This window comes from Podarcis erhardii (genome assembly GCF_964252035.2).
Source record: "Podarcis erhardii genome assembly, chromosome: 3".
Taxonomy (NCBI): domain Eukaryota; kingdom Metazoa; phylum Chordata; class Lepidosauria; order Squamata; family Lacertidae; genus Podarcis; species Podarcis erhardii.
The window spans coordinates 46,545,584-46,573,443 of record NC_138507.1 but is presented as its reverse complement, the minus strand read 5'-3'; the positions used below and the strand labels follow the sequence as shown (position 1 = coordinate 46,573,443).

Genomic DNA, 27,860 nt, shown 5'->3' with positions numbered 1-27,860 from the left:
ATTCAGGGGTTAAGAAATCCTGTCCTTTCACTTAGATACCATGTATAAAACTGGGGCTAAGGAAATCTCTTCTGGAATTTTATCATCTTATAAGGTCTTCCTTATTAACATAAAATACTGGAGTGGTAACCCCCAGCCACTCTGGAACCATTATTCATCAAATATAGTGCAGGCTTAGTGTCCTGAATCATTACTGTAATGCATAGTTAAATAGATTGTGCCAGAACACAATTTTTCTCATGGAAAAGCTAGGATGAACTTCCCAGAATGAACATCAAGTATTGGCATTCGTGGTTATGTCAATTGCTGTATATCTCCCGCCCTGCTCCCCACAAAAAGTGCAGGAGCTTCCTGCAGCCAATCAGAAGCCACGATTTGGTTTTTGAACATTTTGGAAGTCTAACAGCCTTCCAGAATGGATTCTGTTCGACTTCCAAGGTATGACTGTATACATAATAAAAGCCACTGCTGTGGGTTTTTTTAAATAAACAAATAAATAACGGATTACCAACTATTTCAAAAAATATTTGTGTTAATTGCTTGCATAAGCCTCGCAGCAAAGGAAACTTTTTGGCAAGCATGTAAAGTTGAATATAGAAGATTCCTGCTGAAACTGGAAAATCATTCCACAAAACTGGGTCAGTGACACTGTAGGCTTGGTTCTACTTTGATGTCAAATTAGCCTTGCCAAGTCAGGGGAAAACCAACAACATTCCTACAGATGATTTCAGTGATCGATCTGGGATATAAGAGTCCAGGCAGTCCCTACAGTATCCTGGATCTAAGTCATTCAGGACTTGAACCATGCAAGAACCTTGAACCAGGCTCGGCAGCAGATGGGCAGCAAGTGTAGATGTTTTGACAATCATGTCACATGTTGTTGACTTATCCCTGCTTAAGGTTGTAAGACTTAGCACTGACATTAAGCAATGCTTTTTCTCCTGACACGGGAACTATATTGGGTGTCAGAAAGAAGATATGGGCAGCACTACGAGTTGGGCTGCCTGCAAGGGCTATGTCCTCAAGAAGGCCATTTCTGGCTTCCTTCTCATCATGCTGCAGTTCTTGAGGTATGAGAGATGAAAATTCTGCGGGGAAGGCTGTGGGGATTAATTTATTGAAGAAAGCAATGGTCGCTGAACACATCACAGAAGAGAAAATTACTACTTGAAGACTTATGTTTTGGTTTGTTTCATATATTCATAGAAAACAAAAGGACTGCAAGATCTGAAATTAGGTCCCCGAAGTCCTTATTTCTCCTCCAGTAAATGTTACTGAGTTATACAGCAGAGCAACAGTTCTATTGGGCTAATAAACAAAAGAGGTGATCCATTCTTTAGAATCATATTCAGATGAAACATTAACATTAAAAAATGCTCCACACACGCATGGGCACACAACGTGAAAGCACCAATATTTCGGAATAGAGCTACATGGAAGTGTTCTCAATGATACAAGGCAGCCAAGAGCCTGAAAGCTAAAAGATAAATGTTGCTGTACAAATACACAGGAGGTGTAGCGCCCATAATTAACTAATGTAAGATGCTTTTCTTAAATGTACAGCTTCATTATAATCTATTGTGGTTAAAACCAACATTATACATTCAGCAGAATGAGAAGTGGGTCTCTAATTTTATGCTAGAAATAAAACCTACAGCATTTCAACAGTACACATTTTTAGGATTTTTTTTAATACACTGTTAAAAATAAGAATTCTATTTTCTTGTCTGAATTCAAAAATGATTGACTAGTGCACGGATATCAAGTAATAAATAAAACAGTCCTAGTGCCTGAAAGACTCTTGAATAAAGAGAAAATTATTTTTGGATTTTCTTTCTGATCAGATATGAAATATTCTGAAACGCCACCACTATAATTTGATAAAAAGCTTGATATCTCCAAATGAAAATAGGACTCAGCACTTTCATTTTTTTTCTGTCTCTAAAGGAACCTAGGTAAACTGATTTTCAAAAAATGAAAATCTCAGGCATAAAGGTGGAAGTAATGAAGCAAGTTTAAATATGCGCTGACCTTTGAAATGAACTGCAATCCATGTTGTTTGGCCAGGATCTGGCTGTGTAGCTGTCTCCATTGATTTCCAAAGCATAAAAGACCCGGGTGTTAGAGCTGCTCTGCTCTCTGGTGGATGTTGACAGGCACTGCTGCAAAGCTGTGAACACAGGCAGAAATGGCCATATGCTCAGTGCTCTGAAATATAAAACAAAGAATCCATCAATATATATTTTTTAAAAATGAATATATATATATTGCCCTTCTGCTGGAAAAGAAAGAAACAGGGATGTAAACTTTTTCAGGTTATAAAACAGCTTCTTTTTATGGCTTTCCATGGCATCTAAATGAAAATCCAGTAATTTGGTAAATGAAAACATAATCCAATGCAAGTCAATTTGAAAATAAGTCCATTGAGTTCAATGGGTCTTACTTCCAAGTAAGTAGGTATAGAATTGCCACCTAAAAGTGGCATATCCTTAGCCAGGCTTCCTCGACCTCGGCCCTCTAGATGTTTTGAGACTACAGTTCCCATCATCCCTGACCACTGGTCCTGCTAGCTAGGGCTCATGGGAGTTGTAGGCCAAAAACATATGGAGGGCCAAGGTTGAGGAAGCCTGTCCTTAACTATGCAGCAATTACCTTTTTTCTATATGTTACTGGCAGTAAAATATAACCTTGGTGTAGAGACAAGGGCCCAGTTTCTCAAGTGGTTCCTAACCAGTCAGACATTCTGCCTCACCAATATTATTTTTCTAGACAGAAAATGGAAAGGGGGGGGGAGCTTTCCTTCTATGCTCTCTCACCTTCAGCCCAGTTGTTTTCTGAATCTGCAGAATAATCAGCAATGCCAGTAACGCAGGGCACTTGGGATCCCCTGCCTTAGTAAGCCTTATCTTCTTATCTCTCCGCCCTGCCCCCCCCCCACATTGCTGCCAGCTGGTCTCCTGCCAAGGAAAGTTCTTGTGAGCATGCAGGTAACAGCTGATACTTTTTGAATGGAAGTTGTACCAGAAGTGGAGGACACAACAATCTGTAGCCCATTTGGATGGTACAATGGCAGCTTTTGTTTTGGCAGAGAATCAACTTCGTTACATGTTTTGGCATACATATGTAAACACCTATGAGACGCTAAAAATACACAGTGGTAGATACAACTTACGAATTCCAAAAAATATTTAAGCAGGTGTGTCACACACAGAGTGCCTCCTTGTACTTCATAACTCAATAGGTTTTTTTAAAGTGCAGTTACATAAAGTGCATATAATATCTTGCCAGAGAAAACCTATGTCTCATTTACTAGCCATAAAGTTAGTGGGAGTTGGGGCTGCGGAAAGGGTGGAGCTTTCCATAAGCAAAACTTAACAACACGCTGCTTTGCAATGGACATGTCTTGCTTTCCATAAAATGAGGGAAGTTTTTCCATGGCTATCAGATCCCAGCGGATTGGGGGAGGGATAAATAAACAGGAACAGAATCATATGGAGGAAAGTGATTCACTTTCTGCTACTCTCCTAATCAACTTTAAAGATGCAGAGCACAAATGCCCCTGGAACGATCTGTCTGCAGTTTGACAGATTTGTTATCCAGGGGCACCTCTCTCATGCCTGCAATTTTGAAGCCAATTGCCCACAAAGCATTATGGGAGGTTTAGCGATTCCCCTTTTTACACACTCCAACATGCAATTGCTGCCACAGTAGCTATCCTTCTGAAATCTGGTTGAGTTCATGCTCTCAGAAAGGGGAACCAAGGCTGCAAATGTTATCCAGTTCCTCCCAAAAGTTAGATGCTTCCTTTTTCAAAAAATAAAAATAAAGGTGCCCAGCCCTCAAGCCCCTGGATGGATTTGTTTGCAATTTGGCAAGATTAATCCCTTTGCTATGCCTGTGTATTTCATTAATTTCTGTCAAAAGAGAGGAGGGAGTTATAGTTTTTTCTTTTTCTTCCTTGTAATACTGCATGATGGGAAACATAGCTGTTGTGGGCATGAAGCACAAGTAAAAGTGGACGGAGAACAGAGCAATTCAGAATAGATCAACCTGCTTCCTGAAGTCAAATGCAGATCAGAAATGACTCCTGAGGGTCAGAGTGCAGGGAGGGAGTGGAGGCCCCTTAGAGAGCTGCCCGGGAAATAACACACACACACACACACACACACACACACACACACATATATATATATATATAAAGGCTCTTGAGGCTGGTGCATGTCTTTAGTGTTGTTGTTTAGTCGTTTAGTCGTGTCCGACTCTTCGTGACCCCATGGACCAGAGCACGCCAGGCACTCCTGTCTTCCACTGTCTCCTGCAGTTTGGTCAAACTCATGCTGGTAGCTTCGAGAACACTATCCAACCATCTCGTCTTCTGTCGTCCCCTTTTCCTTGTGCCCTCCATCTTTCCCAACATCAGTGTCTTTTCCAGGGAGTCGTCTCTTCTCATGAGGTGGCCAAAGTATTGGAGCCTCAGCTTCACGATCTGTCCTTCCAGTGAGCACTCAGGGCTGATTTCCTTAAAAATGGATAGGTTTGATCTTCTTGCAGTCCATGGGACTCTCAAGAGTCTCCATCTTTAGTGCACACATGCTTTATTCTTCATAAATGTAAATCAAGGGTGCCTATTTTCAAGCTATACATTTTCCAGATAAGCATAGTATAAATAGGTTCATATTTTTGAATATTTCTAATCAGTAGTAGTCTTGGTCTGAGGGAGTCCTGTCCAAGTCTGACCAACTAAAACTACATTGTTACACACAATACTTTCAGTTTCTGCAAATGTGAAAGTAACTTTAACTACCACCGTATCCTGAATTTCAACTATTTTCAACATATCCACTTTTTAGGAGATTTACTCAGACTCAAAATAGGCCCAGCATTACTATCATTGTTTCATACTACTCTATTCCCTTAGAGGTGGGAAATCGAAGACCTGAATTCTGGACTCTTATGGTGGATTTTGCAGTAAACTGGTCATTTACAAATGGCAAAGGTTGCACACAGGGAAAGCAAGAATTTGTGTAGACGGTATAAAATCAAGGCAATGTCAATCCAACGCCCAAATACCACAAAAAACTCTTAGGAACCTTTTCCAGTAAGTCCTAAACCCAGGCTACCTCCCCCCCCCCTTCTTCCTATATCAGGAATTAAGACATTAATAGGAATCAATACATTGTTAAAGGTACCACATAAAACTTGTTCCACGTTTGTAAGATCTTTTAGTGTCGCAGACTTTGGAACTCCCTGCCTGTTGACATCAGCTGGCACCTTAAAAAAAAAGTACCAACAGATACAGTCATGGGGGGGGGGAAATCTATGCATTTTGTTAACACAGGCTTCCTCAACCTCGGCCCTCCAGATGTTTTTGGCCTACAACTCCCATGATCCCTAGCTAGTGGGACCAGCGGTCAGGGATGATGGGAATTGTAGTCTCAAAACATCTGGTGGGCCGAGGTTGAGGAAGTCTGTGTTAACAAATCCAATTCTTGCTCCAGGAGGGTATGGAAGATGCCTTGGAAAATGCTTGAGTGAGCTTCAGAACACTTAACGCTGATTTCTGTAGTCAAACAAGGCATAATAATACCTGGAGACAGTCCCATCCGTAATCTCTTGGAGAAATGAAGGCAACCATGATTTCAAGTAGCAAAGGTGGGCATTTTTGTCTAAAAGAAGACTGAAAAGGTTTATTTTTTTTAAAAAAAAAAAAAAAGCAACTGAGACTTCGAGGAAATATTATTAAGTACTCACCTGGTTAAATTAAAGTTTTATAGCACATACATTTTATCCATATATAAACTCTCTTGACAGCAAACTGGTTATTAAAAACGGAACTACATTAATTATATTCATAAACAATTTGCCTGTCAAGCAACTTTGCTCCAAAATGTGACCTAACTAAAAGGCTTATAACAGCTTTCAGATACTAAAGTAGTGACATCTTCCTTTTCCCTTCCATCCATAACCCTATTAGTTGTTTGTTCTCTCATATAAATTCAGCAGCGTAAATTTCAAGAGACTACTAAAAATATTTAGCAATATAAGTTAATAAAATGCATGTTGCTTAGTTGGCCATCTCCCTTAGCTCTTTAACAGGGCTTTACATCTTCAAAGGGTTTTGCATACATTAATTGGTTAATATGTTTTCTCCAAGACTCACAGAGTAACCAACAGATGTGCACCAGTAAAATTCTGGGTCTCCAGATACAGGTATTATACCAACTGTCAAATTATAAACATATAGTATAGACATTTTTTTATACCCAAGCGTTTCATGAAATAATTATAACTACAAATCCATGATGCACTGGGACTAAAGAGTAAGGGGAGACTGGATTAAATGACAAAGCTTGCTCCCTACAAGGATAGAGACTTGGGCTGAGGGCGATTAAATGACATACAGCATCTACAGTGTTATAGCCAAAGGATGCAGATATTCATTTTATCTGCAGAATGAATTTAGATACATTAAATTAAAAGTTGGCGACAGAAATCACCAAATAGACATAGATGGCTGGGTTTTAAGAAAACAAGTCAGTTTCTTAAACCATGATTTGACCTTGGCTGCTTTGTGCTACTAACCACTCTTAGTGGGACCATACTGTAGAAAACTTATTTCCCCCTCCTGTTTTTACAGTTGGGCATAGCTATGTCTTCATAAACTTAGTTTGGCCACTTGTGTTATCTGTTGGCAGTTTTTATTATTTTATCTATGCATATTTTGTGCTGATCTTCTGTGTTTTAAAATACATTATTGTTGGAGGCTTGTTTAACTTGATGTGATTGTGCAATGCTTTCTAAAAGGTGAGATATACATTTGTTAAATAACTTAATACAAAGGTGAGACTAATTGCAGTTTGTCTGAGTTCTGATGTCATGCCGGTCTGCAGCTGGTCTAAACTGGAAGCAAATTCTTCCAAACTCCTTCTCACCAGTGTACCAGAGGAGGAGAGAGAAGTATGTAGGCCTAGGGCTGTCTGTGGTTCACCCCGGTAATGCTAAACCATGGACCAGAAGTATGTACAAATGCAGACATCATATCCCAGAACTGTGACTATGGCCAATTTTTTGTGCAAGGATAACATGAGGCAAGAAGTAACTTCATTTGCCAAGCAGCTCTTAACTGCTGCAAAGTGTTGATATGTGCTCTTATCAGAATTCATTCTAGCAAATCCACTGATCAGCAGTGTGATGATCCTTACCCTCCACCCCAATCATTTCTTACCTTCACTGAGCTCAGCCTTCTCTCTCTCCACTTCCCCCGACACGGTTTAGATTGAGCCTTCCAATGAGTTCTGATGTCACTTATCTGAAAGTCGGCATTAGATGCTTATTCCTCCTGTTTAATAGGAATACCCTTTCAAACTGTTATCAGATGTCTTCTTATAAGAAAATTCAGCCATACAGCAGGTAGCACTTAACCTATTGTAGTGCCCTAATTTTAACTGAACCACTGTCCCAAGTCAATTAAGTACGTGAATATGTATATCAAGATTAAAATTACTTGCAGATAAATAATAATTGGGGGAAACTGTCGGACTGTCCTACAGTTTATTTAAAAAGTCAATCAACTTTCAAGTGCAGCCCAATAAAACTCCCTTTCGCACTGAATATTCTGCAGAAAGAATTTAAAACAGAAGCATATCTTAGAGGCAAAGGTAGGATAATCACAGTCGTATGCTACCTTCCGAGAGGATCTCATTATTTTGTGATTTAATCTCTGCCTGCAATTTGTGTGTGTATATGCTATAATCACATTTAACCTTGAGGAAAGCCAGCATCTGGTACATGTTTTCAGCAGGGAGACCTTATACTATTAAATGTGAAAAACTACGTCTGACTTTACACTTGCTGTGATGACAACAATAGCTCAAACAAATACTTATGTGCTTTTAAGCTTTCTGTTGGTGTGAATGATTTCAGATGCCAGATTATCACCTGTGTTACCTTGTTAACGTACTTCATCTTTGTGTCAGATCATGCTGATGGAAAGGGGCAAGTTATATAAAATATTTTTCAGGCATGAATAAAAGTATTTGGAAAATAACTTGATTTTACATTCACTAGTTCCTTCATTGTTGTCTTTCCCCATTTTGACCTTCATCCACAAAGATACCTGATGAGAACATAGGAATAGCAACAACCATAATGTTTCCTGTAATTCTTGTTTGTTATATGAACAAGCATTAACAACATTTCAGGATAATTCAAGGTCATTTGTTTCTTACGCTCAGCAATATAGAATTTCTTATTATGAAGGGTAAAAAACCTAATGAAAGCTCCAGATAGCCTCCAGCTGAGTGCTGGGTTCTGGTTCAGCTTTGTGTCCATGATTAAGGGAATCAAAGGCACACAAAAAAACACCTGTGGCTATTGAAATATTTCCACATATCAGCATAATCTTTCTCCTTGATAAGAGTGCAGCCCAGCAGCCAAATGGAAGATGGCAGCCTCTTTGTTTTGGTAGGTGTAACCAGGGATGTGCGAATTGCAAACCATAATCACCAACTGATATATTAGTATAAACAAGTTTTAATAGCAACTCTGCCACATACTTAATGATAATCTGTCTTAATCTGCTATTGATATTTGCATGTTACATAATAGCAGGATCACTAGGCCTTCAACTGAGGAGGAGAAAGCTTCAGCGTCACATAATATGATGTGCTATACTTTTTCATGGCCAGAGAAAGAAAGGGCTGCAAAGAAGAAACAAGAATGCAAAACAATCCCTGCCGAATGAGACCAAAGACAGAGACAGATTTAGTGTAGTACAACCAGTTCCGTCACAGTGGGCACCAAGCTTAATGTAGGTAAAGCGACCCCTGACCATTAGGTCCAGTCGTGGCCGACTCTGGGGTTGCGGCGCTCATCTCACTTTATTGGCCGAGGGAGCCGGCGTACAGTCATGTGGCCAGCATGACTAAGTCGCTTCTGGTGAACCAGAGCAATGCATGGAAACGCCGTTTACCTTCCCGCCAGAGCAGTACCTATTTATCTACTTGCACTTTGACGTGCTTTTGAACTGCTGGGTTGGCAGGAGCAGGGACTGAGCAACAGGAGCTCACCCCGTTGCGGGGATTCGAACTGCTGACCTTCTGATCGGCAAGTCCTAGACTCTGTGGTTTAACCCACAGCGCCACCCGCGTCCCAAGCTTACTGTAGGTGGCGCCAAAATTATGATGCAGTGAATTGAGCAGAATGGAAGATGAGAAGCAGGAAAGGGTACAAATTTTAGCCGCACACAGGGCGCCACTGAAATTTGAAAGACCAAAGTCTGCCCCTGCCAAAGGCCCATCTGTTTTCACAGTGGCCAACCATATGCCTACTCATGATCCTCAGCAAATGATATTCAGAGGCAGATTGTATCTTAATAGTAGCGGCATAATGTAGTCATCATATTTAACATCCACCGATATCTTTATCCTCTGTGTGTTTGTCAAATCTCTTTTTAAAAGATGTCCAAATTGGTGTAATTCTATGGCAAACTAAGTCCATTCCCCAGCACTGGTGTCAGAAACCAACCAATGACTGAAACCCATGGGGCATGCCTGCCAGGCATAGGGGAGGGTGTCACACAAATTTGCTCCAGCGAAGTGTAGCAAATATTTATATGCAGAATTTACTGTTTTAAAACATTGTTTCACTGTGTGATTCCACTGTGGAGATTTAAGTGACAGATGCATTTTCCTCCAAGAGTTATGTTAGACTTAGTTTTACGATTAAGATATGCTTTAATCAATACAATTCTAACTCTAAACAAGAAGTTTTAAGATAAGCTCTGTCACTGTTATAATTCAAACTCTATTTAGGCAAATTTCACTCATAGATTATAGTTTCTCCTGCATGCGTATATTAGTGCAAATGAAGAAAAGACAACCTAAATGTCAGCGTGCCATTGTCAATGATTCTCTCAAGTTCTCAGGCAAAGCTGTGATTTATAGCTGCAAGCTGTAGTATATCCCTTTTATTGGGGCAACATTGACCTTGACTTGTGTCCTTGGAATAAAACAGACTACTAATCAAAATCATACTAGGCTTTTACAAATCATTATTTAGAATACTCCTAATTCATTCTGAACCATGCCAGAATTATCACTGCCTCCAAAACCAAAACCCAAAACTGTTGCTGGGAAATAGAAAGTTTTGCAACTGTCAGATCACCTCTTGTTTAGTTGACTAACAACACAATCCTTTGCTCTCCATACATTATTTTTCAAGGTTTGAAAAGTATTTTTTGGTGTAAGCTGTGCACTTGATTAACTTGCACTGCCCTTCCATGCTGAGTTTTTTGAATTTTAATAGATAGCCAAGTTCATAATAATGCATAGTTGATTTCAACAATTTTTGTCAGATATTTGCAGAGGTTTCACATACTCATTAGTAGAATCTTTAGAAATCTACAATTAAATTAAAATAGTAGTAGTTTACCATTACTAAATGTCTTCTTCCTTGGATACATCCCAACTCATTCATTAGTAAAATCATTCAATGAGATAATCAAAGTGAATGAATGCATGGAAACAAGAACAGAAGAAAGAAAACAGTTCAATCAAGAACTCCAGTTTTACATTAAAATCCATTGTCTTTAGCATCTTTAGTCATAGGGTGCATGGGGAAGCAGTTAACTGTTTAACTGCTTCAGTAATCTTTTTATTAATAATTATCATCATCACACTACCATTCCATCAAAGAATTAAGGACAATGCATGTGATAAGCCCACCTCCATCCTAACTTTAAAAGAAAATTGTGAGGTAGGCTGAAAGGCAGTGTCTAAAGCCATCCAGGTGAACTTCTAAGCTCTGTTTTATGGTTTTCGTACAAACACAGACTAATCCAATTGTATCCAATAAAGTTGTCCCATTCATGTAAGGATTTCTGCTTATGCAACCTAATTCCCCCCCCCCCAACACACACACACATTCTTCCCTCCTCCCATCCCCCTTCCATCTGTTTTGGAAGTACGTACTGTAATCCTCCCTGGTGCAGGGGAGGCTCAGCGGAGAGAGGAGTGGGAAGGAAAATTCAACTGCACAAGCAAAAGTCCTTGCACAAACAGGATGACTATGTTGGGGAAAACCCTATGTCTTCTCAGAAATAAGTTCCATTGAGTTCAGTGGGGCTTACTCGTAGTTACCTAGGGTTAGGATTGCAGCCAACTTGACTCTTTGGCAAAAGGCCCTAAAAGTAAGATAGAATTAACAATGCTAAAGGTGTGCAGGCTACTAACAGGCTGATAAACTCCAATATCTGGGTTATTTCACCTTCTAAGTGGCTACAAGTGTTAAATGTCAGTATGTTTGCTCGAACCCCCAAGTGAGTGCTGAAACTAACATTAAAAGTACCTATCAGGTGCTGTTATATCAGCTTTTGGGTTATCCTCTGTCCAAATCTTCATAATCAGCAATGGCCAAGTATTACAGAAAGCATTACTTAAGATGGACAGATACTGTATATGGCTTATCAACTGTTTACCAAGGGTATCCAAAACATGTCTATTTTCCTAGTATGCAAAGATGTTCTATTTGCTTTAGGGGAAATCTAAATCTTCTAAGAAACATGTTTTAAAATTTTGGACATCTTCAGGAAACATCTGGTTAATTCTTACAATGATGTCATGCCTTCATGTGGCTTTTCAAGAGTTTTGGGCCAAATTATAAGTGGTGGTGGCCTGACAGGTTTGACTAATAGCAGCTGAAAGATTATGGGCTAAGTTACTAGTACTCTTTGGCTCCTTAGTGTAACTTTGCGAACATCGACAAATGAAATGCAATTGTGATTATAACATGGACAATGCTGATGGGTGCTGTTGGGAGTTAGTGGTGCAGCAATATCAGAAGAGCTTCAGGTTACCCATACTGGTATTGAAGTAACTAACGACCTGCTATCCTTAGATAACCAAAAATACTAGTAACAGTCTCCAATATTTGCCTCATCCACCATCATATTTTTTAGTGTTCAAGTGGCTGCATTGAGGAACCCTTGAAGGAAAAAAGGAACAAAACACCATGTCGTCCAATAGCTGAACAGTGGTGCCTCGGGTTAAGAACTTAATTCATTCTGGAGGTCCGTTCTTAACCTGAAACTGTTCTTAACCTGAAGCACCACTTTAGCTAGTGGGGCCTCCAGCTGCCGCCGCTGCGCAATTTCTGTTCTCATTTTGAAGCAAAGTTCTTAACCCGAGGTACTATTTCTGGGTTAGCGGAGTCTGTAACCTGAAGCGCCTGTAACCCGAGGTACCACTGTACTATTTCTGGGTTAGCGGAGTCTGTAACCTGAAGCATCTGTAACCCAAATTACCACTGTATTTCAAAGGAAGAATTTACTAAATCTTCTGAGAAGCATGGGTATAATATTACAAACATACTTATGTAAGGTTAACAGGGGAAAAAACCCTGTACAACATAAAGGTTAAGCTAGTGTTGACATTGACAGTTGTTGAGGGATTATTATTTTTTCTATTGAAAAAAGCTTCAAAAATATGTATCAGATTTAGCCCAAGCTGAGTTCTTATCTCTTAAGAATAATTGACAATGTTTAAAGTCTTAGCACTGGGATTATGGAGTGAGGACAACTGGAAGACTCTAAATTACCCTTGAAATTCCTTGAGTTTAGATCTGATGAAAACTTGAGTAGCGCTATTTTACACGTTCTACTATAACAACTTCTAAAGAACTGCTCTATTGCAGTCTGGGATAACAATATTTTAGTATACTGCATTCTTTTTTAAACAGACAGTGTTTTAATTCTAACACATATTCTTACATAGACAGTACGTAAGAAAAAAATCAAAACTATATTTGGCATTGGCAGAGAAGTATATATGCAGTTGGCCCTAAGTGTTTGTATAAATTAATGGCTGAAATACCAGCTCAGTTAGACAGCTGAAATCATTTGATTCTATTCAAAGTGCCCTTGAACAAAAGTAGGGACATCATGACTGTTCCTTCCTGTGTACTCTGTAATCCTTGCCAATGAAATTAGTGTCTATTGATTTCCTAATTCCCTAACAAAAGTGTCAAAATAGAAGAGATAAATGAAAATGCTGTTGACCTCTGTTCTCTACATTTTCTACACCTGTCTACATATGAATAGGTGTTGTTTACAATTTCTTGAAAGTCAGAAGCATCAATCTACCTGATCTTAAACACAGTTCACTGAGATTTCCAACCTGCCTCATTCTATATTATTAAACCTTCTCATGTTCCCAGCTTTCTGTAAGATGTTAAATAAAATAATCCAGGAACTGTTAAATAAAAGTAAAATTTATTCCAGATTTTAAAACATAGGTCTTTATGAGGCATATTCATAAAAACCAAACCAAACCAAGCCTGCCATGGAGCGCTAACATTCACAAGATGAAACCTGTGCTAACATACTTGTTAATAGATAAGGTGCCACAAAACTTTTTTCCAGATCCTATTAGCAGATCCTATTAGCAGGTTGTTCATGAAATGCATTAGTCAAAATAATAATGAAAACTGATGTCCAGGTCACATAATATTCTCTCTTGTCAATGGCAGTACTGTACATTCTTTTAAGATAAAATGACATCACCCAAAAACCCTTATTGAAGTCAGGCAACAATCCCAGGAAAAATCTTGTTTTATAAATTTCTTTAGCACAGTTGCCAAGTATTATCAGTGAGGTTTAAAATGAAAAATCCAGGTGGGGGTCATAGAATCAGAGAACTGTAGAGTTGGAAGGACCCCCAAGGGTCATCTAGTCCAACCCCCCTGTAATGCAAGAATCTCAACTAGATCATCCATGACAGACGCTCATCCAACTTCTGCTTAAAAGCCTCCAACAAAAGACAGTCCATCACTTTGGGGGGGGGTCTCTTCCACTGTTGATTTTAAATATTTTTGAATGTTTTAAATACTTTTAAAAACTGTTTTATTGATAATTTTATTGTTTTATTCTCTTAATGAACCACTTTGAAGATTTATTACAATCAAGCACTGTATGAATGTTGTGCTGGGTAACAAGCAAGTTACCAAGTCAATATCTTCATTTCCTTGTGGGGTCCTTCAGGCTTCTCTCAGGATTGCAGTGTGCCCTGAAGCCTGGTCCAGCAACAACCTGCCATAATTTGGCAATAGTTCTTTCTGGCATGCTGTCAAGAAGCTTAGTTGCCTTCTTAGCAGACCTCCCTGAGCTCTTTGCCGCAGTTATATCAGCTTCCCTTCAGATGCTGCTTCTACTGGCTTCCGTCAGGCTTCTCCCAGTCTCCCCCTAAATCCCTCACCATTTCACTCCAACTGCATTCAGCTACTGTGGTACCTCAGGTTACAGACGCTTCAGGTTACAGACGCTTCAGGTTACAGACGCTTCAGGTTACAGACCCAGAAATAGTACCTCAGGTTAAGAACTTTGCTTCAGGATGAGAACAGAAATTGTACTCTTATCTGAACAGCACTGAAACTGGCCTTTCATTTTCACCAGTCAGGCTTGTCCACCCAATCTCTACCATTCTCATAGGCGCTGACTCCATGGGGCCTGAGGGGGCCCGAGCCCCCTCAAAAATTCGTTTGGGGGGCTCTGCCCCCCCAATAATTTAAGAAAATTATTAGTTATATTATGCTTTGTAAAATCACAAAATTATGTTGGTATTTTTTATTTTCCTTGTTTGACGATAGTTACCTTTTAAAATACATTCAGTAATGAGTTAAAAGCCACTCCCGATCTAGAGAGGGGGTGGGGTTGCGGGCTCTCGACCCATCAACAATCTCGTGGGGCTGGCGTCAGCCCCGCGAGAAGCGGGGATTCCCCCTAGCTCATTAATATTTACCGCCCACGGCGGCAGCCAATCGGCTGCCGCAAAGGGCGGGCCCTCACAGGTTCACTTAAGGTCGGGGCAGCCCAGGGCTCGCCCCTTTCGTTCCCCCAGCAGCAGCGGTTTGGAGGTCTTGGGCCCCCCCAATATTTTTTATAAGTCGGTATGGGCCCCCGCCCCCCCAATATTTTTTATAAGTCGGCGCCCCTGACCATTCTGCCTTCTTATTTGTCTATAAGGATGAGTCAGTAAGACCACAAGTCAGTTTGGTTCACGGCTAACACTTTACATACATAATCTTTACTACATAAACAATCTGATTTCTCTGCAGGGTTACACCTGCCAATTAAAAAAATATACCCAGGAAGAAAACAACTCTCTCCCTCTATCTCACTGTGTGTAGGCATTTTTGAACCTAACTTCCCACTCCACTCTCAAAATGAATTTTATTCTCTGTGAAATTGATAGAAGGAACAAGAATTCATGCTTCTACACCAGCTTCCTCATTTTATTTTAATTGTGACAATTCTCCATTAAGCAGTCAACCCATGAAATGACTTTGGATTTTACTTGCAGGTCATACACACTATTAAAAACCAGAGAGGGGAAAGTATTCTCTTAAAGTTGTTTAAATGACTTTATCATTTTTAGCATTATTAATTCATGCTACAAATAGTTTATAGTGTCAAGTTTAAAACTTCCTGTAATTAAAGGATGAAAAATGACAGCACCATTACATTAAGAATTAATAGTACACTTCCTCCTTGAAAATGGATTTCATATTTTGGCCACCACATAAAAGAAAGGAAATGCAACAAAAGCTTCTTCTGCTAAAAAAAAAAAGCTTCAAGACTAACACCAAGGCCCTCTGCAAACATGATTAATGCTTACAACATTTCCAGTGCAGTCCTATGTCTACTCAGAAGTATTCCCAGGTAAGTGAGGATAAGACTCCAGCCTTAGTTGCCTTGATACTATGATCCCAAACAACTAGGGAAACAGTATTTTAACTTACTGAGCTAAGTCTGCTACTGGAGGACATGTAGACATAAAGATACTGATGAAATCCACTTGGCATATTACAAGTAGGGAGGTGGAAACCCTCAGTGTGGATGATGACACAAAGCCACAGATAGCTCCAGACGGATTTTCCAGGGCCCCAAGACTAGAAGAGGGTCCACCACTGTAACAGTGCTACCCTTTTTGCTTTGAACACATTATTTTTTTTTAAGAAAAGGTCAGATACAGCCTGAGAGAGTCTGTCCATATTATGAGCAAAACTAATGGTTCTACTATGCCCAATGGCTTCCAAAATCCTGTATCCAGCATTATACTATTAACAGTGGTTTTCAAATCCATAGCGTGGTTTACTTACAAACCTAAACCATGGTTTAAGCTTTCAGATGTAATGTTTAATTATAATTAAGGATAACAAAACACAGTTAAGTAGAATGTTTATACAGAACTAAATGGATGAATTGTGCAGATTCCATATACAAAAAGATTGAAAAAGTCATATGTGGTGGCATTAGCTCATCACCCCACCCCCCCACCCCGGGGAAAGCTAAACCATTCTAGTTAAATTATGACGCTACAGGGATCTGCCAGCAGAATCACACAATGGTAGCTGAATGTACAACACTACTTCAGTTCACTGGAAAACCTGGTCAGTAGTATTGAGGAGTATATCAAAACTACATCCTCTGTCCTTGCCCAGGATTAGTGGTAGATCACTGAGCATCCATTCAAAAGTTTGGCTGTTGTTTTTAACTGGGAGCTGTAAGTTAAAAGTGGTGGTCTCTTTCTTTTCTTCTAGGTTTGTCCTGTAGTAGACAATGACACTTTCTTCTCACAGGTCTTAGATGCTAGGCCTCTACTTACTAACAGGACCTGCCCTCTACCTAAAACATCTACAGTGGTACCTTGGGTTATGAAATTAATTCGTTCCGGAAGTCAGTTCTTAACCCGAATGGTTCTGAACCCGAGGCACGCATTCCCTACATAGGCCTCCCGTGGCCCCGGAAGAGGAATTGCATTCTTATCCCGGAGCAAAGTTCGCAACATGGGACACCTACTTTGTGGAGTTTGTAACCCGAAGCGTTTGTAACCTGAGGTACCACTGTACTCGCCAGCCAACAGCAGGCTACATAGCAAAGATATAGAAACAGGGGGCAGGCCCTGTGGCAGACCCACAAGATGCCCACTGTTTTCCATGTCAAGTCCAAAAACACTTTTTCAAGACCAAATACTGTCATCCAAACTATGAGCCGTTAATATGCCAGCTTATCTTTCAGTATGACATATACCAACTATGTTCTTCCATGTTCTACTGGCAAATAAGCCAGTCTCCACAGAAAAGAATAAATGAACACAAATCTGACATTCAAAAAGGGTGCACTGTAACAGACCTTAAAGTGCCCATACTCAGACAAAGACACTTCCAAGTAAAAAAAACACTGCATTACATTTCATCATGGGGTTCAGCACTATCACTTGTGACAGGGTACCCATGCTATCAAGCGTTTTGTTTCTTGAAAGGCCACTGCTAATTACATCATTACCATCTATACTTACCTGAAGGAATGACCGCCGGGTGTGAAGCACACTTCCGCCCACAGACAAGCCACAGCTGTCTGAACGCCATGTCCTCTATCTAACCTTTGGCTTTCTCAGTGGTCTGCCGTGCCCTGTCTGTGACCTTTGTCTCCTTCGTTTAAACATTGTTCAGGGGGAAAGTGACGCGGTGGAAACAGGTGCCAAAATAACTTTGTACCACCCCACAATCACGTGATTGGAAGATGTGTAAAGGGCACAATCCAAAATGTATCTGGTTTTGCATATTGTGCTAATAAAAAGAGCCTCTGCAGAGCTAGCTGGCAGCTTGCTTATGCATAGCTCACCTGCATCATCAACTCCTGTCTCATGCCCTTCACTTCACTTACCTGAATTTTATTTATTTCTGATATCCCTATTCACAGTAATGGCCCTCCACCGCCAGCACCATGATTTTATATACACCTTAGTTCAGGATAACGTTTCATGTATCTGATGATGTGGAATGTAGTCCATGAAACGTTTATGCTATAATACATTTATTATTCTTTAAAGTGCCACAGTACTCTCCCACCCCCAACCCCTGCCACCATTAGAACCAGCTGTTGCTCATTTTGTCTTGTTTTAAGTATATCATACCCATTTCCTTTTACATCTTTGGGCAAATGCTAAGCAAACATCCCAAGAGAACCTCAGAGACAATGTCACATTCATTAGCCACAAGTAGAATTTTTCTTTTCTTTTCCTGTAACCTCACAGACCTATTAAAAGACCACTGGCTGGCATCCATAACTGAAAGCACTCTTATAACTTCAGTCTAGACATGATCTTATCTAAAAGCGCCTTCAGTCATTTTGTATTCAGAAGCACTATCCAGATTTTTTGTTGGCTCTTTAAATATATTAGCCTGATTATTTTATTACAGCCACTATGTCATTGATCAAAGAATGAAAATGTGAGAACTGATATAATGAGTTCAAACTGTGGTGATTTAACCAGTGCTCCATTTGTAAAGGTAGCCACCTTTGACTAAAGACAGGGGAACAAAAAGAAAGCACTCAAAATAACAGCAATATGGGAACTTTGGGTCAAAGTGTTAAAGGACACTATTTCAATAAAGATACAATAGGTGGCATCCAATTGGTGTCCCTCCAATTGGTGTCCCTCCAGGGCGAGAGGCGATTTTTTGGCAATTCTCCCTACCTTCTACAACCCTCCATGTCCTTCAAGTCTTCTCAGAAAGTTGGAAGACCCTCCAAAGCAGTTGTGGGATGTGTGGAGAACTGCAATAGAGGAGGAATCATTGAAATTGCCTTCCTCCATGTACTCTCCAATAAACCTGTTTGCTAATCCAAAAGCATTAGAAGTGTGATAAAAGCTTAGAGGTAAGTTGCTACACTAAGTGCCCAAAGAAGTTTGGTCAATGTTGTTACTAGAGCATAAATCTTCAGGACTGCAATGTGTAATGAATTGAATAGTCTGATGAATTAAAAAAGGTGCCCAAATTAATAATGTACATTTTTAAAGTGTTAATTATTTTAAAAACATCTCTGTTTAGAAATCCATGAATTATAGAAACCTTCTTAGAAAAATAAACCCTCTTTTCCACAGAATAGAATGTCTTCTGAAATATTGCAAGCTATGCATCACATAAAAGCAACAAAGTATGGTGTTTTTAGAACTATTTATTCATATGCAAATTCATTAAGAGTTAATTGAAATATTAAAATTCACACTATTGGCTAATATTTATTTAATCAAGTGACAACTCTATTAGTTTTGCTCCACTTAGTGCCAGAATCATTTGGGTATTCATGTGGGGTGTGTATCTCAAATGGTCTTTCACCTTTGTATGATGCCCAATGTCACACAAAAAAACGCTCTATTGTTAAACAGGGCTTAAGGATGTAGATTGAAAAATCAATAAAAAACATGCCACTGCTCCAGATACAAATTGCCAGCAGTCAATAAAAAGGAAAGATTAAGGAGAGCTACAGAACCAAGAAATCTACCACAGATCACGTGAGTCATCAAACTCAATCCAGATTTTCTTCTATTCGTCCACTCTGATCAGCATTGATCTTTATTTTAAAGCTCTGAATCAATGCATTCAGTTTTCTCAAATATGCTTTATTACTATTATTTTGTTTCTAGGGATGCTGCTTTTCTTTATCATCGCATACTTCATTTACCTTTTTTATAAGGATGCACTGTAAAGGTCTATATTTTCTTAACCATTTCACACAGTTAAGTCTTGTCTGTTTCAACGAGAGCCCTTGCAATCATGAGTGGAAACAAGTTTCTACTCTCCAGCATTCTCTTTTAGGAATGCAAAAGATTCTTCTAATGAGAGAGAGAGAAAACATCATAGAAACTTAACATGCCGCCCCTAAAGGCACACATACTGATCATGAACTATTTCCACCCTATCTCTCAGAATGGGATATTAAGGGTTGAAAAATCCAAGTATGGATAAACAAAAAGCAAACACATGCTTCTATGGTAGGGACTCAATCAACTGTTCATGGCTTTTAGCTTATCCTTTCTAATCTTTATTACCAGCTACAACAAAGTTTTAAGTACATATAATAGCATTTGCATACATTTTTCTTTTTCTCCCAACTTTTGTTTGTTGTTGTTTAGTCGTTTAGTCATGTCCGACTCTTCCTGACCCCATGGACCAGAGCATACCAGGCACTCCTGTCTTCCACTGCCTCCTGCAGTTTGGTCAAACTCATGCTGGTAGCTTCGAGAACACTGTCCATCCATCTCGGCCTCTGTCGTCCCCTTCTCCTTGTGCCCTCAATCTTTCCCAGCATCAGGGTCTTTTCCAAGGAGTCTTCTCTTCTCATGAGGTGGCCAAAGTATTGGAGCCTCAGCTTCACGATCTGTCCTTCCAGTGAGCACTCAGGGCTGATTTCCTTAAGAATGGATACGTTTGATCTTCTTGCAGTCCATGGGACTCTCAAGAGTCTCCTCCAGCACCATAATTCAAAAGCATCAGTTCTTCAGCGATCAGCCTTCTTTATGGTCCAGCTCTCACTTCCATACATCACTACTTGGAAAACCGTGGCTTTAACTATAACTCCCAACTTTACCTGTGCTCTAATTACAAACTCTTTGGGAACAGAGTTTGTATGTGTTTTATCCGTATCGTCTTAGAATCACATGTAGGGCTAGAAGACCAAGCCTACGATCAATCTGCACAGGCTATTGCCAAGGTTTTCTGCAAGACCTGGATGCACCAATAACTTTATCAGAGGATTGCACTTCTGGATGTGTGCTACTCAGATGTTCCATCAAGAAGAAATGAAATGTTTCCTTCAAATTAATAACAGAAAGAAATACTAGCAATTTTCCAAGGTTTTCTAAAAGGAATCCTGAGGGACAAAACTATCTTTATTTCAGAAAAGAAAAAGATGAAAAGATACAATCACGAGAAGCAATAAAATCTCAAGAGAACAAAAGATGACACTAACACATTATTATTTTTTCCTAAAAGGCCAAGAATGCAAAGCTGTAACAGATACTGAAATGTAACTAGTGCATTCATAGCAACAGTGCTGTAGAAACAGCTTTGTTTAGTAAATCCTCATATTTTCTTTTTTTAAAAAAAACACAACAACTAACACCCAGATTCAATAGAAATGTCTATACGTATAACCATGTATAATTAGAAATAATTGTTTCAAAATACGTGATTTCAACATCTTAAAAAAGCATTCACCCTCAGAAATGTTATAGGAAATTAAGCACACTTAAACTTTATTGACATCAAAGTTAGGCATGTGTGGAAGAGCAAAAATATTGCATTGGGGGAACCTATATTAAGTGTCACAGGATCTCTTTACAGATCTTCAATAACTTACAATAAGACTGTTTGCAAGTCATACAAATGTCTGTCACATAAGTGAATAAAATCCAGAGTACTTCAAAATGCACTGGAGCTTATTACATTTGTAGTTGATTTAGAGTTTATTTGTTTGGAGTTTGCTATAGATGTAACTTACTGGATTACATTGTTTTAAACATGGATGCTCTGACTGTGGTTTACAATCTCTGTGTCTGGAACTTGTGTTTACTCAAAACAATTTTAGAACACCAGACTTCACCATAAATGTTAACAAGGCCTGATTATAGCAAATATTCATTTCATTAGCCTAGTATTTTGACCATAACTCAGGTGAGTATACTGACAATCCTTGGACCTTGCAGGAGCCTATTCCATAAACTAGATTCCAGATTTCACACACATTGCATGAAACAGTGTGCTTAAACTTAGACTATCTTTGTTTGCCTGAGATTTTCATAGCCATTTTTCCTGCAGTAATAAGTTTCCCACTGCAAGTGTGTTCTGTAAATAATAAAGTGGCCCAGTTCAACCCAATACAGTTAAGTACTTAATTCGTTCTGGAGGTCCGTTCTTAACCTGAAACTGAGGTACCACTGTAGTTCAACCCACTTCTTGGCATCCTTGTTATTCAGAGAACAATAAGCTTTTAAAAGAAACATTGTTTCACTCAATGCCTCTGTTTGTCACAAAATCTGGTTTTAGGCTCATGAAAACCTTAATGTTAAGTTAAAGCAAGAACAAAAACCTGACCCTTATTTGGTTCCTTGTTCAGATTCCTTGCTTTCAGTCTACCAATTTCCAGATAATTCCTCAAAAGCTATTTTGAATCCAATTACTATTCCTAATGTCTGTTGAACCTTGACATCTGATTAAAATTCTACACAGGTGTTGGGAATAAATAGGGTTATAGTTAGCTTCTGGCAGGACTCCAAACACAGCCCTGGGTGGCAGGGTTTCTTCTGGTGAGTTGTCCATAAGAAAGATAGCATAGAAGCCAACTCCAAGGGGCCGTGGGGGCTTTGGCCCCCACAATAAAATTCTGTATTTGAGGGGGCTGGATGTGAACAGTGCACAGATACCATCACTTCCCCACCCACAGTACCTCCAGTTCGTCTAGATTAAATTTCAGTTTTTTCAGCTGCAACTATTCCAAAGCTGCCTCCAGACACTTGTTTAGGAGTTGCAGAGCCTCCCAGGGACTTGTAACTGAAGAAGAGAGGGAGAGTTTGATATTATCTGTACACTGGTGACACCATAGTCCAGAGCTCTGTATGACTTCTGCCAGTGCTTTAATCCAGATGTTGAACAACATGAGGTACAGAGTGGACTATTTTGATATAGGGGGCCCAACAGCTGTCCATGGAATGGAATATAAGTCCCCTAACACTTCTGACATATCATCTGCAGCAGGCTGAACACTGCATTTCCGAAATTCAGCCCAGTAAGACAGCTCAGAAGGGTACTATGGTTGATAATACTGAACACCACTGAGAGGTTCAGGAAAGCCAACATGGTGGTATGTTCCCTCTCAAGTTTTTGGCATATTTTCTCCAGCAGGGCAACCAAGTCTATTTCTGTGCCCAAACTACACCAAAACTCAGATAGGAATGGATCCTCCTCCCGCAAAACCACCTGCAGTGTCCACCATCTTCTCCATCTCCTTAACTAAGTTGGAGCCTGGATAACATATCAAAGAGAACAAGCTTGGTTTCTTAAGTAATGAACTCACCACTGAGGCTTCTAGAGTAGTAGAGACTGAACTCGTCTTCAAGGTGCAATTAATCACCTCCAAAATCTCATTCCTCAAAGACACCTCAGCAACCTTTATTACTCATGAAGGTCCTGGGTCCAGAGAAGAGCTGGTAGGCCTCAAACTCCAAGCACCTTGTCCATTTTTTCAGGTAGCACAAGCATAAAGTTATTTGTAATAGCATGACAGTACAGTGCTCTTGGGACGCGGGTGGCGCTGTGGGTTAAACCACAGAGCCTAGGACTTGATCAGAAGGTCAGTGGTTCAAATCCCCACGATGGGGTGAGCTCCCGTTGCTCGGTCCCTGCTCCTGCCAACCTAGCAGTTCAAAAGCACGTCAAGCACAAGTAGATAAATAGGTACCGCTCCGGCGGGAAGGTAAACGGCCTTTCCATGCGCTGCTCTGGTTCGCCAGAAGCGGCTTAGTCATGCTGGCCACATGACCCGGAAGCTGTACGCCGGCTCCCTTGGCCAGTAAAGTGAGATGAGCGCCGCAACCCCAGAGTCGGTCACGACTGGACCTAATGGTCAGGGGTCCCTTTACCTTACAGTGCTCTTGTCTCTACTATCTACTAAATTATAAATTATCAGTGTCTGCAGCCAAGCCATTGTCAATGTGAGCAATTTTCTCTACTAAAAGGAAAGCAAACTAATCACAGCAAGTGTTTGAACAATCCACATCTTTGATCTCCTGGGCCTCCCCAAAAGAGGCTGCTAACCACCAAAAGAGCCACAGTGGCCAGCACCATGTACTTGCAGTGGTGGCAATGAAGTAAGATTTATTTGACACCATCACTGTCACAGAATAAGTGCAAAGATAGGCTCTTGTGTGTGTTCACTATTGTTCAGTCATGCTAGCGACGCATTCTCCATCCTTAACTCACTCTGACACTGTGTTTTACCTGCTGAAACCAAGATATTGATTTCAGGCTCCATGCAGGTGTTGGTAATGTGACAGGTTTAGTATACAGGATTATATGCTGCTCCCTGGCAGGGAATTAAACATAGGGCAGCAGAAGGGTTTCTCTTAGAATCTTCCTTTCCCCTCTTCCCTTGAACTATGTGCTAGATAAATGTAAAGGGAATGGTGCACAGTTAATTAACTGTGGTTGAATACAATACATCAAAAACCACCTAGCTAGGATCTAAAGGCCTTACTGGGACTCCTTCCCCTTGCTCGGATAGCATTTATGCATCAGTATAAAAACCACTGGCCCTCATGTGTGCATACATACAAGAGGAAATGTATCAACAAAAGACAGGATGAAAGAGAACACCTCTGCTTAGGATTTGCATATGCTAATTTATTTATATTATATCTACTACAAATTTTGGAAAGTTGTTTGTTCTCTATGGATTTGGACATCTCTTAAAATATCATAACAAAATTTTACATGATGATCCAAGAGATCAACAAGGAGATTTTTGACTGTTTGGATACAATTGGACACCATCAAGATGGTGAACCGAACTTTTAAAAACGGCACTTATTTTAACCACTGATTTTAGAACTGCACTGATTATGATTATCATTTTGGTTTTGTTAGAATTCCCAAGTAATGCCAGACAATTTCCGCTAGTTAAAATAATTGTTGTAATTTAAATAGAAATATAATACATTGCCACAGTGGGGAAGACTGTGAGCCATATCTCCACTTAGTCCGCTGTCCAAGCGCTAAAAAAGCAACTGTTGATTTTCTTCTCATCCGTGGTTAAGAACGAAAGAACTGTGAGACTAGTTCCATGTGTTTCTCAAACCACACACATATCCTACACCGTAAACTTCTGTCAAAATTCAGGGGAGCTTAACTATGATAATTACTTAATACTTCTTACAGAAGCTAATTTATACACATTGTTGTTTCAGGCAGTGCAGTTCTAAAAGTTTGTGAAGTCAGTGGCTAAAGTCTGGTTGAACCATCATTCATATACATGATGACTAGGAGCTGTATACTCATGAAATTGTCTCTCTTACTTAACTCTCTAATCAAACGACTGTATGACACTAATTTTTTGGTGCAGGCACAATGGTGAATGTCATGAGTAACACTTATTTTGGTTATATGGGATTTACTGCTCTTTCATTTTATGACTGTTATGTTTATATATACAAAACATAATTAAAATTATGGAGCAGCCTGTTAGAATTATTTGTTTAATTAACATCATACACTCTTTTCTTGAAAGGAGCACAGAGCAGCAGCTGGTCACATGATGGAGATGGATATCTGTTGTTCAATGAGGAGGGAGGTAAAATATTCCACAAGGTGCATCAAGGTCAGTTTGGGGTTCATAACACTCGTGGCCCAAGCATCCCATGGTGAACTCCCTCTTCCATGCGTGGGCCCTGGAAGGCTAACCTGGCAGCGGCCACCAGTGGTGAGTAGCAGTAGTAGCATCAGGCAGTTGGGCCTAGCTACCACTGAAATTTCCCACAATGCCACAATCTGATACTACATTATGGCAATGTGCAAAATGTAAATAGCAGCTAGATCCTCCATCCCAGTCCTGGTTGAAGTGCCAGGCTAATTTTCTTTAAATAAAAAATAAAAAAATCAGGCCTTAGCCAACCAGAGTATTCAGGCCTTGGCAGCTGGCCAAGGAAGCCAGGTGCTTACACGAGCCCAAGGGTCCATCCACCATATCTATAACTTGACATATTTTCCTTGTACTGTTTAACCCTTTGTTATCACCAACGTTGTGGCAAATATTGTACAGGAAGATTGAATCAACACTTGTTGAAACGTGAATAACTGTCATTTTTAAAGATGACACACACAACTTGCATAAATAGCAAAAAAGAAAGAAAAACACCCACCCTTAATCTGTAAACTTCATCAAGAAGGAAAAAGTCAGATGAAACTTTCTGTTTCGCTGTTTTCCTAGACTAGAGCATGCATTTCTTTCAGACTTTACAACATTTAGACAAATTGTCTGCAGAAGAAAACTAGTTCTCAGCCTTCCTTACGATTCTTACCCCCTTGTTTTTGTTAGTTTGTTTGTACAAGCCTAATATTTTTCAACTGTGGAACTTTTATCTGTGAATATCTAAGAAACCTGCCTTGTGGAAAACTAATTACTGAACCACTGAGAGCCTCATAATGTCCTGCATTTAAGTCCTGAGCATCATACATAATGCATAGGAAGTCTTCTCTGCACTCTGATTACAGCACACTGTCATTAAGTGAGCAAATTAAAGATGTGAATAATTCACTGGCTGAGCTTATTGTCAGTGCTGCATTGTGAAATTAGAATTTCTAATAAGTACTGCAATTTTTAACCCAATTAACACAGAGAACATCTTGAGTCTGATTAGTACAATAAAATTTATTACCTTATTCGCTGGCTTCAAAACAGCCAAGCTAAATACTGTATTTAATTATCCACCATTTGCAGCTTTGCACTAAAAAAAAATATGTTTATAAATATACATATATAAAGAAACCTTATGATTTCAAACAAGCTTTTAAATATTTGAGCTAGAAGAAGAAAAATCATTCCTACCAAAATCTATAACAAATCTAGCCAATTCAAACAAGTTACATCTGCACATGCAAGACTTGGCATGTATATCTTTTCAGCACTAACCATGATGTCACTGTTGAAACCTGCTCCTCTGACATATTCATTTCATTTGAAAAGAAGCAACATAAGAATCACCAGCAAAGTAATGTTTACAAACAGGACACAGACACACACACACCAAAACACACAATGTACATTAAGTGGTGGGTTTCATGAAGCATAGCTAAGGCACGTTTGCTCTTTCTTCCTCTTTGGCATTTGAGTCTGAAAAGAAACCCATTTTCAAAAAGCAACACGAGGAGACAAGAACAGGTTTCTTACCTTGGAAGAGCCCCCATCGCCTTTCCTCCTAAATCCAACTCGGCATACAGCGTGTTGCTCCTTGGCAGACACAGCAACTCTGCTACGATAAAGAAAAAACCAATCTGCTGGATTGCAGCTTTTGTGTCGACCTATTTTCTCTGCTTGTGTTTAAAAAAAGAAAAATGGCAAAGATCCTAAAAAGTCCAGCACATCTGGCTGCACACTGCAGACTGTTGCTGCTCTACTATGGGCTACCTTGCCCGGATTCTTCGTCCTGGGGAACTTTAATCACAGAGCTGGAGAGGGGAATAGAAGGAACCAAATGCAACACAATTAAGACATTTAATGGGGTATTTCCTCCCCTCCCCCCATCTTTCCACTGTTCCTGAAGCAACTACCTCGAATCTTGTTTTTGCTCGGAACCTATTTTAGCTTCGTCATGCAGAAAAGAGAAAGTGAGAGAGGATAAAGGTGGTGTAAAAATCAGACAGACACAATGAGAGACAGAGAGAGACTGGAGAAAGGGGCTTGTCAGTGCAGAAAAATCTGCATATGGAAATCAGGGTTACTCTGGGTACAGATTTATTTTACTGCGGCGTCGTTCTTAATTCCCCCCACCCCCAAGACAAATTACTTGAAAAAGGATAAAAGAGAGAGATGCTCTTAACGGTTTGAGCAAAAGGAGCTAGTTACTTACTAAAGAGGATTTCAAAGATAACAAGTTTACCTTCTGTCACTGCAGCAGCAGTAGGAAGTTAACTTTATTAGAAACATAAGTTTTCTCCACTCTCTTTTAACTGATAAGCAAGGAAGAAAGGAAGACTAAGATGCAGGATCATATCAGAACTACAGTAAATCACAGTTAGTGGGGTGTAGTGTTAGAAACCAGAGGTCAATCCCAACATAACGTAAGGGGTGACCTTGGGTCACTTAGTCTTTTTATCAGCCTAACTTACCTACCAGGTAAGAAAACTAATGTGTGCCACCTTCAGCTCCTGGCAAGAAATGCAGAATAAAAATGCAATAAACACTTGGTTACATTAAAAAAAAGTGTCTGAATGATTGTAACTTTTCCAGTGGGACATTCAGTCTGATCCTT

The 27,860-nt window shown here is 39.7% G+C and overlaps 1 long non-coding RNA gene across 1 annotated transcript in view; it reads right to left on the bottom strand.

Annotated features, from left to right (window-relative positions):
• Positions 1-27,051, bottom strand: part of LOC309339403 — a 314,171-nt gene extending 287,120 nt beyond the window's left edge. The window contains exons 1-3 of the long non-coding RNA XR_014155307.1: positions 26,780-27,051; positions 7,226-7,309; positions 2,032-2,208 (exon numbers count right to left, since the gene is read on the bottom strand). This is a non-coding gene — a long non-coding RNA (uncharacterized lncRNA). The remainder of the gene's footprint in view (positions 1-2,031; positions 2,209-7,225; positions 7,310-26,779) is intronic.
• Between the last annotated feature and the right edge of the window lie 809 nt (positions 27,052-27,860).